At 43.4% G+C, this 17,199-nt stretch overlaps 1 protein-coding gene across 1 annotated transcript in view; it reads right to left on the bottom strand.

Annotated features, from left to right (window-relative positions):
- The window catches only part of slc8a1b (solute carrier family 8 member 1b), an 81,346-nt gene extending 78,865 nt beyond the window's left edge, over positions 1-2,481 (bottom strand). Inside the window, exon 1 of the mRNA XM_068327679.1 lies at positions 2,044-2,481. The gene's annotated coding sequence lies outside the window, so the exon portion shown is untranslated. The remainder of the gene's footprint in view (positions 1-2,043) is intronic.
- Positions 2,482-17,199: the final 14,718 nt, after the last annotated feature.

Below are 17,199 nucleotides of genomic sequence, written 5' to 3'. Positions count from 1 at the left end.
GGGGAACACAATATCTGGATGACATCTGGTTGCCCTTGAAATAAATATGACTAATTCAAACAATTTCAGGTGGATGTTTTTAACGTTTCGGCTCCTTATTGTCGATACGCAGCTTTTATTCTCATATCTGCAAACATTGTCACTACATCTTTAAATAACTTGATAGAGAAGCTTAAACAAAGTCCCGCCACCCTGTGAGAACCCTGGCACAAAAACAAGCCAACATTTCAGGCTGGCATTAATCTGTTACACAACAGAGATAAACGTTTCCAGTGACAAAAGAAATCATTAAATAGTGTGGGTTTTTTTTCAAACATATCCACGTCTTTCGCACCACACATCATGTGCTTCTTTTCTTCTAGATGACGTTCAGTTAATTACCTTTAGCTTATTTACAACAGTGACCCAGCAGTTGCTGCACCAGAGCAGCTGCAAGTCTGAGACATGAGAAACTTGCATGCCTCTGTGTGTGTGTGTGTGTGTGTGTGTGTGTGTGTGTGTGTGTGTGTGTGTGTGTGTGTTTTATATGCTCTTCTCAACCAGTTAAGAAATTGCCTAATCACTGATTGATGAACCCACTGAGAGGTGACCTGAATCTGGTGTAAAATAAATAAATATATTTTTTAAAAAGCTCTGTTTTTGACTGTAAAATTAATCACTGCTGCTGATCTGAACCAGTTCTCTTGTGATGCTTAAAAATGAACCCCTAAATGCCTCATTTTGAAGCCTCATATTTAACTGCTCCACTGGTGGAACGTCAATGAAGCAGCAAAGGCCTTCGGCGGAGTATCTCATTGTTGGAAATAAATATTTCATATCATCATAGTGGATTGTTGCCGTGTGTTTTTGCACATAAAACATCGAGTTAAGTCAGCTGGAATAAAATTGCGTGGAAAGCCTTGATGGTACCTGCCTGATGTGCCAAAGCGCTTGTGGTGTCACGCTGTCCTCTGCCTCCTCCTATTTAATCTGAGCCATCTTTACGCAAACAGTTACACACACACAAACACAAACACACACGTCAAGATCTACCACAGCTTAATCCTCCTTTCACAGCATATAGCAGGTAAAACATGTATTTGTCCTAGGATGGTACATTTAAAGTGGAAAAAACCAGATACAGTTGGTTTTCATGATAAAAAGAACAAAACCAAATGAATGAAATCCATTCAAAGTCAACCTGCGCTGAGGCGCAAAGACACCCCATCGACCCACACAGCTCTGCGCAGACTGGCGCAAGTGATCACCGGTGACATGCAGAATAGCGCGATTGTTGGATCCCAATGCGCTTTAAAAGCAACTGGCTCATTCATCCTTTTGAGGATTAACATCTCCGAAAGCGGAATTCAGGCCGGACTGCGCATGTTTGCCACCTAACTTCCACGCTGACGACCTATAAAAGGGTGCCAGTGTGGTTAACTGAACGTGCTCTGCATCCGTAATTATTCCCCTAGAAATAATCGAGGTAGGCGGTCGGACATGAACATGAGAGGTAAGGAGAGCAGTGGGGAATGAATGGCAAAAAACGTGGGATAAAAAATAAAAAAAAACCCTCATGGGACGTTCTGGTTTCCAAACTCGAAGCAAATTCTTTAATAAAAAGATCGATGGAAAATGAAAAAACAAAACAAAAACGCGACTATCTTCCACTGCAACCAGTGCTTGAAAAACCATCAGTCATCTCTCTACAATTTCCTGAATCAGTGGAAGAAAAAGCGCAGTGTGGAAAGCGTGGTGTGAGTGGATGAGGTGAGGAAACATCGTTTCCACATCACATCCAAATCCTTTCGACGCGTAAAGCTTTCAAATCCCCAAACCGGGGGCTCCATGGAGGTGTCACTATCCACTTTCCCTTCCACTTCCACTCCATCCTCCCTCCTTAAAACAAACTTGCATTCCCCGGACAATGCAGAGAAAGACAATCCCAAGACCCCCACCACCACCACCTCCCCTCATCAGCGTTAACCGAACATCATCACCGTCTCCTGGAAATAAAAACACAGATCCCGGGGTGTGGGGGGGAAAAACTGCATAACGCCATACCTTTTGTGATCCGGAGAGTGTCCGACAAGCTGGAGGGGACAATCAGTAGTAAAAGATCAGCGGTGGCGCTCAACAAATTGCAGCAGCAGTACGAGGAGTGAGAGGAGGAGGAGGAGGAAGAGTAGAGAGGTAAACCAGCGGTGTAGAACGCGAATGGAGACGCAGGGAGCTTCTTATACGGCGGTCAAGGCGGCGTATCCACCGAGCGAGACGCGCGGACGAAGGGGAGAGGAGTCAGGGTTTCCCATGAAATGACAGCTTCTTTATTTGTTGTTGTTGTTGTTTTCCGTTGTTGCCGAGTCCTCGTTTCCATGTAGAGCGGACCTGTATGATCGGATGACCGGAGCGGCGCTTTATCAGCAAACCCGCATTTGTTGGGACGAGGCGCGCAACGCGGCGGACTTCTTCCTCATTCTTCCCCCCTTTTTTTTTCGCGTTTCTTCTCGCTCCCGGGGCGCACGAGAAAAGAGAGAGCCAAGGGGGACTGGGAGGAAAGTGTGTGTGTGTGTGTGTGTGTGTGTGTGTGTGTGTGTGTGTGTGTGTGTGTGTGTGTGTGTGTTACAGAGAGAGAGAGAGGGAGGAGGGGGAGCGCGCAGGAGAGAGTGAGTGTGTGATTTTGCAGGAGTGGGCCGAGTGTGTGTCCGTGTGAGCAGGTCTCCGTACTTCTTCTGCTCCTTCACACACCGACTGGGGAGCAGCTCTCCCTCCTCCGTCTCCTCTCCGGGTGCGCGTCTCCTTCACCGCTGTGTGGCTGCCCCCCCCCCTTCCTCCCCTCCCTTAGGCGCATTGCCCGCTCCTGTTCCAAAAGCCCCCCACCCCCCCCCCGACACACACACACACACACATACACACACAGACAAAAAGAATCTGTCAAGAACACGGAACGCATATAATTTGAATAATTAATTGTTGTTTATTATAATTGCACCACTTCCTAGGTGAATACTGGGGTGATTCTAATTGGCTGGAAGATGTCCGTTCACATCTCACGCCGTTTTTGGATCCTGGATCACATTGAAACCGGTTTGATCACGTGGTTAAAAAACAAAAAAAAAGAAAAATCTAAAAAAACATGAGCTCCACATGCTGAGAATAGTATGTAAAAAAAAAAGAAGGCTTGGATGTAAAGGCAGGGATACGACAGGAACAAATTAAGAGTGATGGACGCCTTTCTTTATAAGAGGAAGTGGATTTGAAAATGTTGAAATGTGGAGGAATCGGTTTCGCAAGCTGTGTGAAACTGTTAGCCACAAGTCAGTAACATCAGCAGTAAAATAATTCCTTTATTAATGCAGACACGCTAACAGAACTGCACCAATTTAATAAAACAATGTTCCCTCCTCCATTCACATTCATTCCTCTGTGAATTCCTGTGTCTCTATGCGGAGAACAGTGTGCTTCTAACCAGAGGCCAACGAAGCTAAGGGCTACTTCTTCTTTCCACCAGTAAATTAATGTTTCCGTCTGTGGTCTTGATCAGAATAAATAAAATACGTCTTAGATAATCTTAAGCAAACCAGATCATGCTTTCTGGAAAGAGTACAACAACAACAACAAAAAATAGTATTTATGATTTGGCGGAATTTTCCTTCTGTCAGCTCAGAAACGATTCACACCTGAAAGAGTTGGACTCTGTAATAAGAAACCACACCAGCAGGGAGGCTCAGTGCACACAAAGAAACCTGTCAAGTGTCTTTGACAGACATTAGTTGTGTCTGGGGAGCAGCTGGGTCAAAGGTGAAAGGGGTCAGGTGACCTCCGGCGGGCAGGTGAACCAGGAAGCAGACGGGAACAAAAGCTGAGTATGTTCCACACCTCGACTCAGACAACAGGCTTCACTAGCGTTAGCATTTTAGCATCTGCAATCTCAAATAATGGGATTATCAGTGGTCTGTGTTGACCGTATCACAGCCTTCATAAGTTATGTTGGAGATTTGCCGAACACAGTTAAGGTCTCTTAAATTTCATATTAGTGATTTTTGTGAATTTAAACATGTTGTTTGGAGACAGATTTTCCAAATTAAGAGCTCACCTGACATTGCTTTATTCTGTGAGGGGATTAAATGTTCTCCAGCGGGTTCCTTCTGGGTTCTCCGGTTTCTTCCTTCCACCATCAGAAACAATCAGTATATACAAACCACTCAAACCTGTTTGTGATTGGATTAAATTGTCTTTCAATGTGTTCCTGTGACGATTTGGTCCCGCCTCCTGCCGAAAGCCCAGCCCCCTGGCGATATTACATGGGAAAAGCGGTTATGGAAAATGAATGAATGAATGAATATAAAGATGAATGATCGCTGAACTTGGAAAGACAGGAAATGCGCGAGCTTTGAAGAGGAGAACTTGAAGCGGAGAGACGAGTCCCTTGATTCATAATTTAGAACACACATCGAAATCTGTCAATCAAATAAGAAACCTGGCATCCCTATAGATGTTCAGGGAGTCCTATGCAGGTGAGAGAAGGTGAGTTTACAGCGTGCATTAACTGAAATTGTGGAATTGTGGCTTGCGAAAGGGAAGAAAGTTGCATCACGGTGTTTCGACTTGGTAAACAAGTCTAGTTTATGCAGCTGTTTGTGAAGAAATATCAGATTTGCTGCCATGCAGGCTGAATATTCCACTTCATGGCGCTCTCCTCTGTAAATGTGGGATGAACATCCCCACAGGGATGCATTCTTACTTGACTGTCACCATAATTATGATAATAGTAGAGGGCTGTTTTGAAAGGATAATTTACATTTTAGTATAATTTGGTTGTCGCAGCGTAAAATACGGCGAAGACCTTCTGCTAAAGATGGCAATTCATCATGTAGTTTCAAAGACACACACACACACACACACACACACACCCACCACACAAAGCAATAACCGGAGCACAAAATGTTGTTTATAGTATAAGCTGATGTTAAACCTCAGTACAGAGATTCTCTCAGGTGAGGTTAAACTAAATTCGCACTTGAATTATTATCATAGCAAAGGTTAAAAAAAAAAAAAAAGTTACTGATGTGCTCTCTGTTAATTTTTCATTTGAAGGCTTTAATCTTCTGTCCACTGAAGTATAGTTGGCCAAAGGTTTTAAAGTCGATGCTCTCCTTTAAGTCGCTACAGATCCATCTGAGATTCCTCCCTTCGGTAATGTCTCCACTCCATCATCCGTCGCAGTCGGTGTTTGTAATCGTAAAAGTTTTGGGTCAAATTTGCAATTCAGTAAGAGAACTTTTTCCAAGCATAGTCAGCTGTAGCCTCTTTAGCAAAAAGGTCACTTCCAGTGGAAAGTCAGTATAACTTTGGAATGTTCCGAACGCTGAGGGCAGCATCCCCATTTCTACTCCTTCTAACCACATAACGCATCTTCACCACGTGAACATGTGTATATGTGTAGAGTAAAGCGTACTGTCTCGTGTTCAGGGAACACACTCGTGCTGAAGAGATGCGCTGCATCTACTGCGTAGATAGACGTGTCATTGAGTCCACATGTATGCTCTGCTGCACACGCTCACACATCCTGAAGCCGCACCGGGAAAACGAGCACTGCACATTCATGGAAAACCAGTCACTGTTACAGAGATGTTCTGTATGTCATTCTATACACACACACACACACACACACACACACACACACACACACACACACACACACACACACACACACACACACACACACACACACACACACACACATACAGGTTGGCTGGCACAGGCTGGAGGTGAGTAATCTTGCCAAAGGGAAGCGTCCACTAAAGCAGGATTGAGTCATATAATATATATCAGATTCAGCAGAGTCATCGGCCGTCACTACCACCACCAGTGTCATCCAGGAGGGGGAGGATATCTATCTCGTTGCTGCTCAGGATGAGACGCTAGTTTATCAATCTCTAATAGAAATGTCTTTCTATGGTTTTCTTTGGTCTGGTATCGCTGCTCTCTGCATTGATGGCACTAACTCATTCCAAATCCAGTGTTCTTAATGGAGAATGTCTCTTTTGTAACTCGAGCAGCGTCACTCCTGCTGGCAGCTGGCACACCTGTTGTAAGCTGATTGGCTGGGAACAGGTGCGAGTCGTGACCGGTCATTGACACCATTGTTGGGGTGTCGAGTTGTGTAGCCTAAGGACAAAAAGAGTAGCAAATGAACCCCCAAAACACACAATTAAAACACAAATTATCTTCAACGTTTGAGTCTTCAGGCTAAAAAAAGATTTGAATTATGAAGATACACAATGTGAACACATTGTAAGTTACAAAGTCGTACATACTGTTTCTACCTAAGGATGCAGGAGTATGAAGATGTTTCCCCGCGTCATTCAAAGATTCCTGTTGCTCTTCTTTACCTGCAAAATTATGGCAACTTAGCTTCGCAATCCAGAATGAAAAGGAAAACTAGAGGACGAAACAAATCAAGTTTTCTGAGAGGCCGTTCTTGCAGAGCGGTGAAATTTCTGCAGGGCGACGATGATCAATCTGCCAAAGAGGATTAGCCTGAAATGTCAGGAGAGGAAAACAGAACCAGAGGTGAAATAAAAAGGGAGAGTATCCGACATCAGCTCCGTCCATCAGTAGTTTGGGTATAATTGTGCAGAACACGCTTAAGGCAGGAGAACACACACAGAAGTCCCATCACATACTTATACACGATGTCCTACACGAAGCGCATCAGTCCAGGGTGACTTGTTATTTCGGTTGGACGCTTTGGAGAGATGGTAAGCGGGTCATTTAAGTATGCAGTGTGTGTGGTGATGATTGAACCTTTAATGGACACGGTGGACCTCAGGGAGAAGACCAGCGTTATGCAACACGCTTAGAGGACAAGGCAAATAGAAACACATTAAAACTCCTCCTCCCACACTTCAGGGCGATGATGGACAGCCAGGCCGTTATTTCACAGACGCGATGCGTTCGTGGACTCAGAGTACAGCAGTAAATGTAATTAGATTTGAATATTTCATTTTCTCAGAGCCTTGTTTTCCACAATTATATTACGGGATGGACTGACGTCTGAAAGAACAATCATGTCGCCATCTGTGACTCTTTCTCTCTCTCCTTCTCTCACCTGAAGCCACCCACCCTACCACACACACACACACACACACACACACACACACACACACACACACACACACACACACACACACACACACACACACACACACACACACACCTACCAGTTATTGGGGACAGACTAAAATAGGAGAACTATTTCGGAGGGGGAGCTGAGCTGATCTCCTTTTCTTTTCCTCCTCCCTCCTTTCCTTTCCTTTCCTTTCTCCTCTCTTCTCCTTTCCCGTCGCCTTGGGCTCCAGTTAAAACAGAGCAGTGCAAAATAAAATAGGATTCACTGGAGCACAATGGCGCCGGGCAGAACATTAACTATCATTTATTACAATAACTGAAGTCACGAGGAGCAGATTTTGACATTAATTTCAATTATAGGATGCAGCGATATGAGTGTAGATGAATAAACGAGAGGGACTTGCATAAATAAATAGAGCACAAGAGTGCAAAGCTACAGTAATTAAGATCGTGATGATGCATACAACTCCAAAACATTTCCGTCCCCCTGTGGCTGATAAAGATGTTGTATTGGATTAAAAGAAAAGTCTTCCTCGTTGCTGTTCTAGGATCCTCCAGGAGGATCCAGACGTTTGGGGTGCCCTCCTCGACCCGCTGCCATGGCGACCCAACTTTGATGCTGATTCTAAAGTTTCCTGCATCAAGATTTGGTAAATTTCCATCACATGCCTCACAGTGCATGACATCAGCAGCTGTATAAACAGGGTAGCTGCTTTCATGTTTCGCCCTTGACCTGGAACCGTTCTAACAGACAAACGACACCTGCAGTGTTCCCAAAAATCAGAGCGGGACGGTGCGCACATAGAAAATACAAGAAGAGATCAGAGCCAGATTGTTTCTCCACCCCCCCACCCCCCAGTAAAACCAATTGCAAAGGGGTAGTGGGGGAAAATCTCTGCAGAGAGGATGTGGGATGAGGAGAAGAAAAGATCAGATGGAAAGAAAGGAGAGCAGAGGAGGAGGAGAGAAAAGATTGATGCAGTGCAGTTAGACAACAGAGCTGGAGCAGGAGGGGAAACATGTTTCAGCTGCAAGAAAAGACTGGGAGAAGTCAATTATAGCTGGAAAATAAAAAGAAATGAAGAGAGAAAGAGAAAAAGAAAGAAAGATCTTTTTTGGGGATTTTTGTAAAAACACTTTAATCACATTCAAACATTTTACAATTTTACATTAAATGAAAGAACTAAAGTGCTTCAAAAACACTGAAAACCAATAAATGAAAGGAAATACAATTTAAAAATTAGTGCATTATATCAGGAAGTTTGCAGAAGTGAGGTGGTCATCAACTAAAGTGCATAGGACATTTTTGTGACACCAGATGTTCCTAAAGTTATTCAGGTCTTTTGTCATTTTCTAGAAACCAAATTCTAGTTTTAAGCGACATCTGATGTTACAGCAAAAAACAGTATTGTTTTCAATTCTCCAAAAAAGAAAGAAAGAGTTAATTACAGCTCACTTAAATAAGATAAATGAGAATAGCATGAAGGAACAGCAATAACAAAAGAAAATCAGAGGGAAACTGAAGTGACGGATGCTCTCCTCCTTGATCTTTCTACATCTCTTTATTCATCTTGAGCTGTTTTAATTTTTTGACATCTGGAACAAAACACCAAAATGTAATGATGATCAGATTTGCGTCCGTCCATGACGGATGTTTCCCAAAATGAGTTTAGGAAAAATGTTCGCTGCTGCTGCTGCTGCTGTTGCAGCACGTTCTGAGAACATCAATCCTCCATCCTGCATTTTTCATCCTCCCTTCCATTCATCCCTCTCTCACTCCTCTCGTTATCTAACCTGTACATCTTGTCCCTCTTTACATTTATTTTGCTTCCCTCTTCTCCTCTGCTAGCGCTTTCTGTTTTCATTTTATCACCTTCCCCACACTTCTCCCCACATCCTTCTTTTCTGCAGCCACCTTTTCTTCTACACATTGCTTTCATCATCCTGTGCTTTTCCAACCCCTCGTCTCCTTCCTCTTTTTCTCTACTTATTCTTTCATTCTGCTTCCTCTCCTCTTTTGCCCCTCCTTCCCCCATATTTTCCTCTGCTCTTATCTCGCCAAACATTCATTCGTTGCCCCTCTCCACCCACCCCTCCCTCTATACTTTATCCTTTCTCTGCTCCATTCATCTCTCCTTTTCCACACTTTCCACTCCTCTTTTTTTCTTTCGTGTCTCATTCTGCTTTTCTCTCCCCTTTAAGGTCTGGAGCTTTGTTCATTACCTGCACTACAAACAAGGTTGACATTTACACAAGTGCTAATCACAGTGGACATGTCTCTGTGATGTTTCCGGTCACACTGAAGACCCACACACACACACACACACATACACACACACACTCTCAAGCACACAAACACGCAAGGTCAATGGCAGAGAGAGTTCCTATAAAGCCTGCAGCTCTCTCTCTGTACGACTGTAATTGCATTTAGATCTGTACAATCTGGCTGTGATTCACACAACACAATCAGTGTGTGTTGTTCAATGCTCACTGTTTACAGCTGAATTAAACAGATCTGTGTGTAATTGAGACTGGGAACCTGGATAACTTAATCCTGTCCCTAAATATAGCTTTAGAAATGGAGCTGTTTTGGATTTATGTTTGAATCGTGAGCGACTATAGTGCTCGGAGGGAATAATGTTTATTACCTGAAATATTATTTGTTAATTAGTCTGTTGGAAAGTCTTTTGTGTCAGAAAGTCATAGCAAGAATTTGCAATTCAGGCTCTTCAGGGAGACTGAGATGAGTGTCTGCTTCCGTGGGACTCCAGGTGGTGGTGGCCGATGATGCTGCTGAATCCGATGGTGAATCTTTTCAACAGCTGCATGACAGCACTGGAGGAACGGAGAGACATCAGAAACATGATGGCTTGGCAACGAAGCGACAACAGCTGATGGCTCATTTGATGGTCTCTGAAAGCAGGACATGACATGAGAAATAAAGTGAGAAATAAACACACACAAAAAAACAATCGATGTAACATCTGGTCTACAGTTATGAGTCAACAAACAAAAGACCGATAAGCGACACAGAATGAAGGGGTAAACCAGAGGAAACTGAGACTGAGGGGCCCCCTGCAGGGCCTGGGGGTGGAGCCCCCAGGCCCTGCCATGACAACATTTGGATCCACATGACCTTCCTTCTTAAGCATTCTATGACTTATCCCTTTCTCATTCCAGGTATTGATCATAGCGAGCACTTATGCCTTAGCAGCTGCTCTGCTGTCAGACTGAAAAGGACCCACACCTCTTAATGTGATGTGCATGAATTGATTACTTTCCTCCTAAGTACTCTAACTTGGCACGTCCTACTAAAGAGAAATACCTGTGTGTGCATGAAATAGTGCAGCACGCTGTTTCTCTGGAGCTGCGAGGCTAAACCTTCCGTCAATCAATAAAACCTCATTTAAAGGTTATCCGGACTAGAAAAATAGTCATCTTCACACAGCTAATTAATCAACACAATAATTATCTTTTCTAGTGATAAATTCTGCTGGACCGATGAAAACAGTCCGTCAGCCAAGAACTTGAGGAAGTGTGCAGTTGACGATTTTTAAAAAGAAATGAAAAATCTTTTAAAGTGATGGAGCGACATGTTGGAGAGACGTTATTGTCCGGCGCAGAGAACAATTCAGGCCAAACTGTGAGGACTCCCACAGACTGAAAAGGAAATTATCTCGTCTCCAAAGCACACTAACCATGAAAACATCCCAAATGTGATTACTTTTTTCATAAAATACAGTAGCTGTAGCTTTATTTCCGACAAAAATACACAATTTTCCCACCAGAAATAAGAAGGGATTCAATAGCAATAAACCAATCCTTAGTACAATTCAGAAGCTCCGTGGGCTTTGCTGCCACAGCTTTGTTTTATCTAGTGTGAATAATAGTTCACGGTTGAAGTTAGCTAATGTTGATTTGTTGGATTAATGTAAGTTGTGGTTCACTTTGTGGGTTTAAAAGCAAAGATAGCACACAGGGGACAGGGTTGACGCATCCTACTGCGGTCCCATTCCAATCGCTTTCAGCTAGATTTGCCTAAAAAAATGATGTCCTGAATGAAACGGACTCCAGGGACTCTTGAGAAATAAAATGTAGTTAAATGCGTCACCATAATGTAATGCTGCATTGGAACACCAGCTGTCATTGGTACTGGAGCAATCTTCACCCTCACAGGTGACGACGCTATTTTTCAGGCTGTTTCGCATAAGTTACATTCTCTTTGCTTTGGCGATTTTCGCATAGATTTAGCCACCTAGCGGGTTTTATTCAAATGTTCAATTTGTTCACGCCACTGAGGTCAGATATCTGCTGAAACTATTATTTTCCTTATCTTCAAACTAACCCGCACAGCTCACAGTTAAAATAATTTAATAATCACCTGATTCGTTCTGAGAGGCAGACCTTTCATTTGGTAAATTAAGTGACTCGCAGCACAGGAAATAATTAAAGATTAGTTTTGCTCGAGGAGCTGGTAATCCAGCAGTTAGGCGAAGTGGTTTAAAATTCTCTCTTTCTCTGGAGACAAATGCATTCAAATGGATTCAAAGATGACGGGTGGGGCAAACGTGTCAGTCGCGTTTAAGCGGTTGGGCTCGCGGTGGTTGAAATCAGCTACTGTGAGCCGAACCCTGATTGGGCTCATTTGAATAACCTGGGAAAGCTTTTACTCAGGCAAACAAATTGCAGGGTTGGGATTCTGAAGAAGCATTTTTCACATCAGGCTGACCGAAATGAATAATCGCCAATGAAGAATTTCGTAGAACATTAAAGGTTCTCGGTCTGCGCGAATGGAACGCGTCAGTGTGCCTGGTTAAGGTCAAAAGCAGCTGAGTGAGAAGACATAAATGATTCATCAAACATCAGGGGACCCTTGTTCATGCTTCATTTCATGAAGTATTGGTCTTCATTTCATGGACCTTTTGCGTTACGTCTCCGTTCATCCAGACGTGAGGCAAACCGCCGCGACGCGCTCTCCTTTACATCAACAGACGCACTCAGAGGTGTTGTTCAGAACAGTGGGGAAGGCTTTAATGCAGTCTGTTTATGTGTTTTCTGGGATTCTACACTCTTAAATGAGACTCTACCACTTAGAACTAAGGAGCAGAAGTTGTTCCTTTATAACCCCCCCCCCCCAAGCAACACTGCAGGTTGCTAACCGCCACAGTTCTCAGGGACCCTCAAGGGCTATTAGACAGTTTAAAAATGACAATAGAGAGAATTCACCAAAGGCTGGTTTATCTACCACACAATCCCCATTTCAAATTGTCCTTAACCTCCTAAGAGCTGCAGCAGAATTGCAAAAGTAATTCCTGCTTGGAAATATTACACAACACAACCAGCACGGACTTGGACACGTTATAGACTTCCTTGAGTAAGCAGATCACAATAAATGTCTACATGAGCAAAAAATGTAACGCTGAATTTTCCTTTTAAGGAGCTGCTTCCATGACCCGAGTGTGAATTCTCAACTTACCCAATGTTTTGCTTCGACACTTACTTAAAGTGCCATTTACAATGTGACTGTGGACATGTTTGAAAGGGAGATATTGTAAACTCTCGGCTCCCATTGTGAGTCTGACTTGGATGCATGACAGACTTCTTCCCACACACAGCGGAGTTCACAACTTACTGCCTCCAGACACTCATAAGGGAATGCAGTCATAGCTGTCAAAATAACCTTTAGCACAAGCACTTAATGCTGCATTTGCCACCAAGTGTCCATCAGAAGAAGAGCATGACTGTAAAGTAGGAACTAATTCTTGTCAGTCAGGGAAGTGAAAGTTATGCACAGAGAATCTGTTAGATAAGTGTTGATGATGGTACTTAAATTCTTAAGTTCAGCCTGCAAGATTCATGTATTTACTTCTCCTTTGAGGATGTGTGCTTTTATGGACTGAAAATAATTGACTAATAATGCAGTTTTAGAGATGGAAGAGTTTATTGGACCTTGGTTTCCATATTTGTCCAGAAAGGGTGCCTTATTTTTGCCTGTCTGACTTTTTATTCACAACATTCTTCATCTTTATGAGGACACTCCGGAAAACAGAAGTATTCAAACACATGCTGTTAAAGATTGATTATGCCAAAATATGAAACTGTAAAATGTACAAACATTTTAATATCAAAGTATCCTCAGCGGGGGAGGAGTGTTGTTTTACTAGACCTGTTGCAGTTTTAATTGAATATTTCTGGCATGGAGGCTTCCCTCTACTTTTTTTTTTTTTTTTTCGTGAGGGGATTGGATTATTGGTGCTGCACCTAACCAGAGAGCTGAAGACGGAATTTCCATTTTAATAGGTTGGTTTTGGCTCAGCAGGTTGACACAGTCGTCCAATTATTGGGGTAGTTCTGACACCGTGCTCCTCCTGTCCACATGTTGATGTGTCCTTGAGCAAGATAATGAACTCTGGATTGCTCCTGATGGTTGGATCAACAAAACACACAGCAGTTTGTCACCAGTTCAGGCAATCCCAGCATCCTATTGAAGCAGTGAGGTGCACCATCCTGTTCAGTGATGCAGGCTGTGTGATTCCACAGCTTCATGTGAAGGTGATGGAGGTATTACAACTGACAAGACACCTCCCAATAGGAAGGAAGTAAACAGGCAATAACCCTGTTGGATTAAGAAGCATGCTAATTGTAACTGAGACCTTTGGATGAAGTCGAATCAGTTGCTCTTTGTTTCACTATTTCTTTGCTGTTTATTTATTACTCCCTTATTTTAGATCCAACCACCCACCTCCTCTCTTGTATTTGCTGTATTCCTATGGAGTTCACCCATCTTTTAAAGCCAGGGGAGAAAAATACAGAAAGTGCAGCACAAAAAGGAGGAGGGGAAGTCAACTAAAGGGCATCCATCAGTGTGTTTAATCCTCAACTTTGATTCTGCAACTTTCTGTTTAAATTTTCAAGTAACTTTCGCACTGCTATCGGCAAGTAGCAGGTGTGCTCACAAGATAAAGACTATGCTGTAAAGGGAAACGTGTGTGTTTGCGTGCGTGCGTGCGTGCGTGCGTGTGTGTGTGTGTGTGTGTGTGTGTGTGGTCATTGTTTACACAATGAAGCACCAACGGATGGATCTGGAGACCAGGAGTCTAAGAACTGCATTGATCATCCAGTTGGGTTACTACTTTTTATATTTTCAATTTCTAATTTCATCAAGGCTTTTGCCCCAGTCCTTTTTCCAAATTCTATTACAATTTGTTATTTATGTCACCTTGCAAATGACCTTTTCTTTCCACTTCTCCCCTTCCTAACCCTGACCTCTCGGCATGACGAGAGGTCGATGTTGCTGACAGTGTAAAAAACGGCAGCGCCGATCCCGCGTCGGTACATCCACGTGCAGCACAAAACACTGCAGACCGAATGAGCCGTCATGAAGCAGAGAGACCGTGCTGCTTCTCTAGTAAACTGGTTTGTGCCAGTGAATGAAGGGATGATCAGGGATCTGGAGAAAGAAAGGGAGAAAGAATGGGGGTGGGGGGGACAATAGCCAAAAGAAAGGGCAATGACGAAGACGGGCTGAAGATGTTGTAAAATTCGTGACAGACGGAATGTGTGTGTGTGCAACATGATTCATCAGGTTATGGATGGGGTGACTTTGTAGTGGGAGCTGCGGGGATCACCGTGGGGACAGACAGGAAGTGGAAACCTGACGTACGTCTGGAGGTGGATCAGGATCAAGTTGTCATCAGTCTGTTGAATCTGTTCAAGCAGGGCAATTGGGACACACCCATATGCCCCCCCCCCCATGTTCCTGGAAAGGGACTGTTCTAAGGGACTTGGTGAGGGTTTAGATTATCATTTGTGGATTCAGGCTTTTGAGGTCCACTACTGAGGCAGTTATCAAGGGGGTCGGCAAAAGCAGATACGCCCACACCACAGCAACAACCATCACTTCTGTCAGGGAGGGGAAAACAACCAAAGGCAAGGCGTCATCAACAAGACAGCTCATCCTGCTGGAGATGACTTCTCACCCCCCCCCCCCCCCAGGAGGAGGGGATGGATCCGGCTCGAGACAGGAGAAGGGAAAAATACCAGGAGCTGGTGGAGGACTGTTGGAAGAACAGATGGAGGACCACTTGTGTTTCTTGGACAGGAGTTTGCACGTCATTCCGGTGGTGGTGGTGGTGGTGGGGGGGGTCAACAGAAAATCACTGGATAGCAGAGCAACATTTGATCAGTGCTGGTCAGGTCAATGTTCCATGTTTTCCTCCGATAATGTTGCACCAACTTAGACGCCATTTACAATCTTGTACCGCATACATTACGTAAATTCCACCCTTTCAGTGGTTTTATTATTTCCTTATCTCTAAATATTACTGATTAAGAAACTCGTATATTTGTCATGACAAACATTTCCACCTGCAACATGTCCATTTTCTGTGATTCGTAAGATTTAATAAGAGTTACAGCTGCAGGTTATTAAAAATTCAAGAAACAGAGGAGCATAGAAACATGGCTAAGCTTGTCTCTTTATGTTATAAAAGAGAGGACAGTTTTTGATGAATCACAGCAGTGGGTGTGAAATGGAACATATCTGCTGTGATAAAATAGAGTCTGATTTAAATTGCATCCAGAGCTGCTGCTGCTGCTGCTGAAGAGTTTTAACCCTCTGTTGTCTAAATGCACTTAAATGTCAGTGTAGAAGGTTCAGATGTGTGAATTTCTTCATTGCTGCCAGAGAAACTGTCAGAAAGTGTTTGGAGTTTAAACTCTTCAGGGAGAATGAGTCCAGACTGTGGTGGTGGTGGTGGTGGCTGATGACTCGGCGAGAAAGCAACAACATGATGACAAACAAAGCGTGTTGCTGAGCACCAGAGCTCTGCTTGTGTTGCTTCTAATTCCTATATATAAGATTTTCTCCCTGCATGATTACAGTCGTCTCGTTTGCGAGAAAAAAAAAAAAAAAGGATGTTTGATCGTCTCCACGTTTCTGCACAGGGTGCGCCAGAACTGAGTCGTGTTTATGGATCTACAGCCGGTGAGTAATCCCATGTTCTAGACCCGCCTCCCGCCCACCTTCACCGACACTTCCAGCTATTGTGTGTCATGTCCAGAACGGGATTCTGACAGGATTCCTATAAAAGCTCCTTCCAAAGACGGAATGCCTTTCACTGACATGTTCCTGGTATCCATATATAACTGTTAACTGTGGCTGATGCGTGTTGTGTAGGCAGGTGCACCATTTCTTCTATATTTGCAGGTCATGAGACATCCAGCAAATATCACCATCTGCTCGTGATGGTCTGGACGGTCACCATCAACCACCTCATTTCTGTTATACTCACTGGAAATCAACTGGTTGATAGAAAGTGAGCAAAAAACACACGGAAACGTTCACAGGAAGCTCTCTAAAATCCTTTCTGTAGCCTCACAGCTACCTTCTCTCAAATTGTAGTTTAAAATATTTTAATGAGATGCTCTTAAAAGCTGAAACCTATACTGTGAAATGACATTATTACTCTTACTACATTCCAACACACACAACTTGGTGGTGTGACAGAGATCATTGTGGTGAAAGCTTTTTCGCAGAATTGACGATTTTCATTGACGGTTGTTGACCTTTTTGTAACCTGGTGGGGATTTGCAGAAGCATCGCCTGAAGTCACAAACATTTTGCCCGTAGCGTGGTCTGCAGCGACAAGAAGACAAATATTTTCAGTAGCATTGTGAAGAATATCAAATCGTGATTCCTTGGCTGTTTTGCTCATTAGTAAAGAGTGCCAGTCTGTGAGATCCCTTGAACCAAACACTTAATCCCTTGCAGCTCAATGATCAGTGGAGCGAACAGGGGAGGACATAAGATCTTTATTAATCAGGGGCTGCATTTACATAGAGGGGCCAAGGTTCAACGTTCATGCACATAAAAAAGCTATTAACATTTTCCCATCAGAACAAAAGGCCTTGGTTTGACCCACTTACCCCTGCTTTAGAATTTAAAATGACGTCCAGTAATCTCAAATTAATGTATTATAATTTATCTTATTTTAGAACACAGAAGAAAACATGGCCGACTAAATGTCTTTATTTGAAACAACTGCAGATTTAATCATAGAACCATTTTTAATGATTCACTGCAGC

The sequence above is a fragment of the Antennarius striatus genome, chromosome 11 (assembly GCF_040054535.1).
Source record: "Antennarius striatus isolate MH-2024 chromosome 11, ASM4005453v1, whole genome shotgun sequence".
NCBI classification, from domain to species: Eukaryota; Metazoa; Chordata; class Actinopteri; order Lophiiformes; family Antennariidae; genus Antennarius; species Antennarius striatus.
This window is presented reverse-complemented; position numbering and strand designations above follow the sequence as displayed.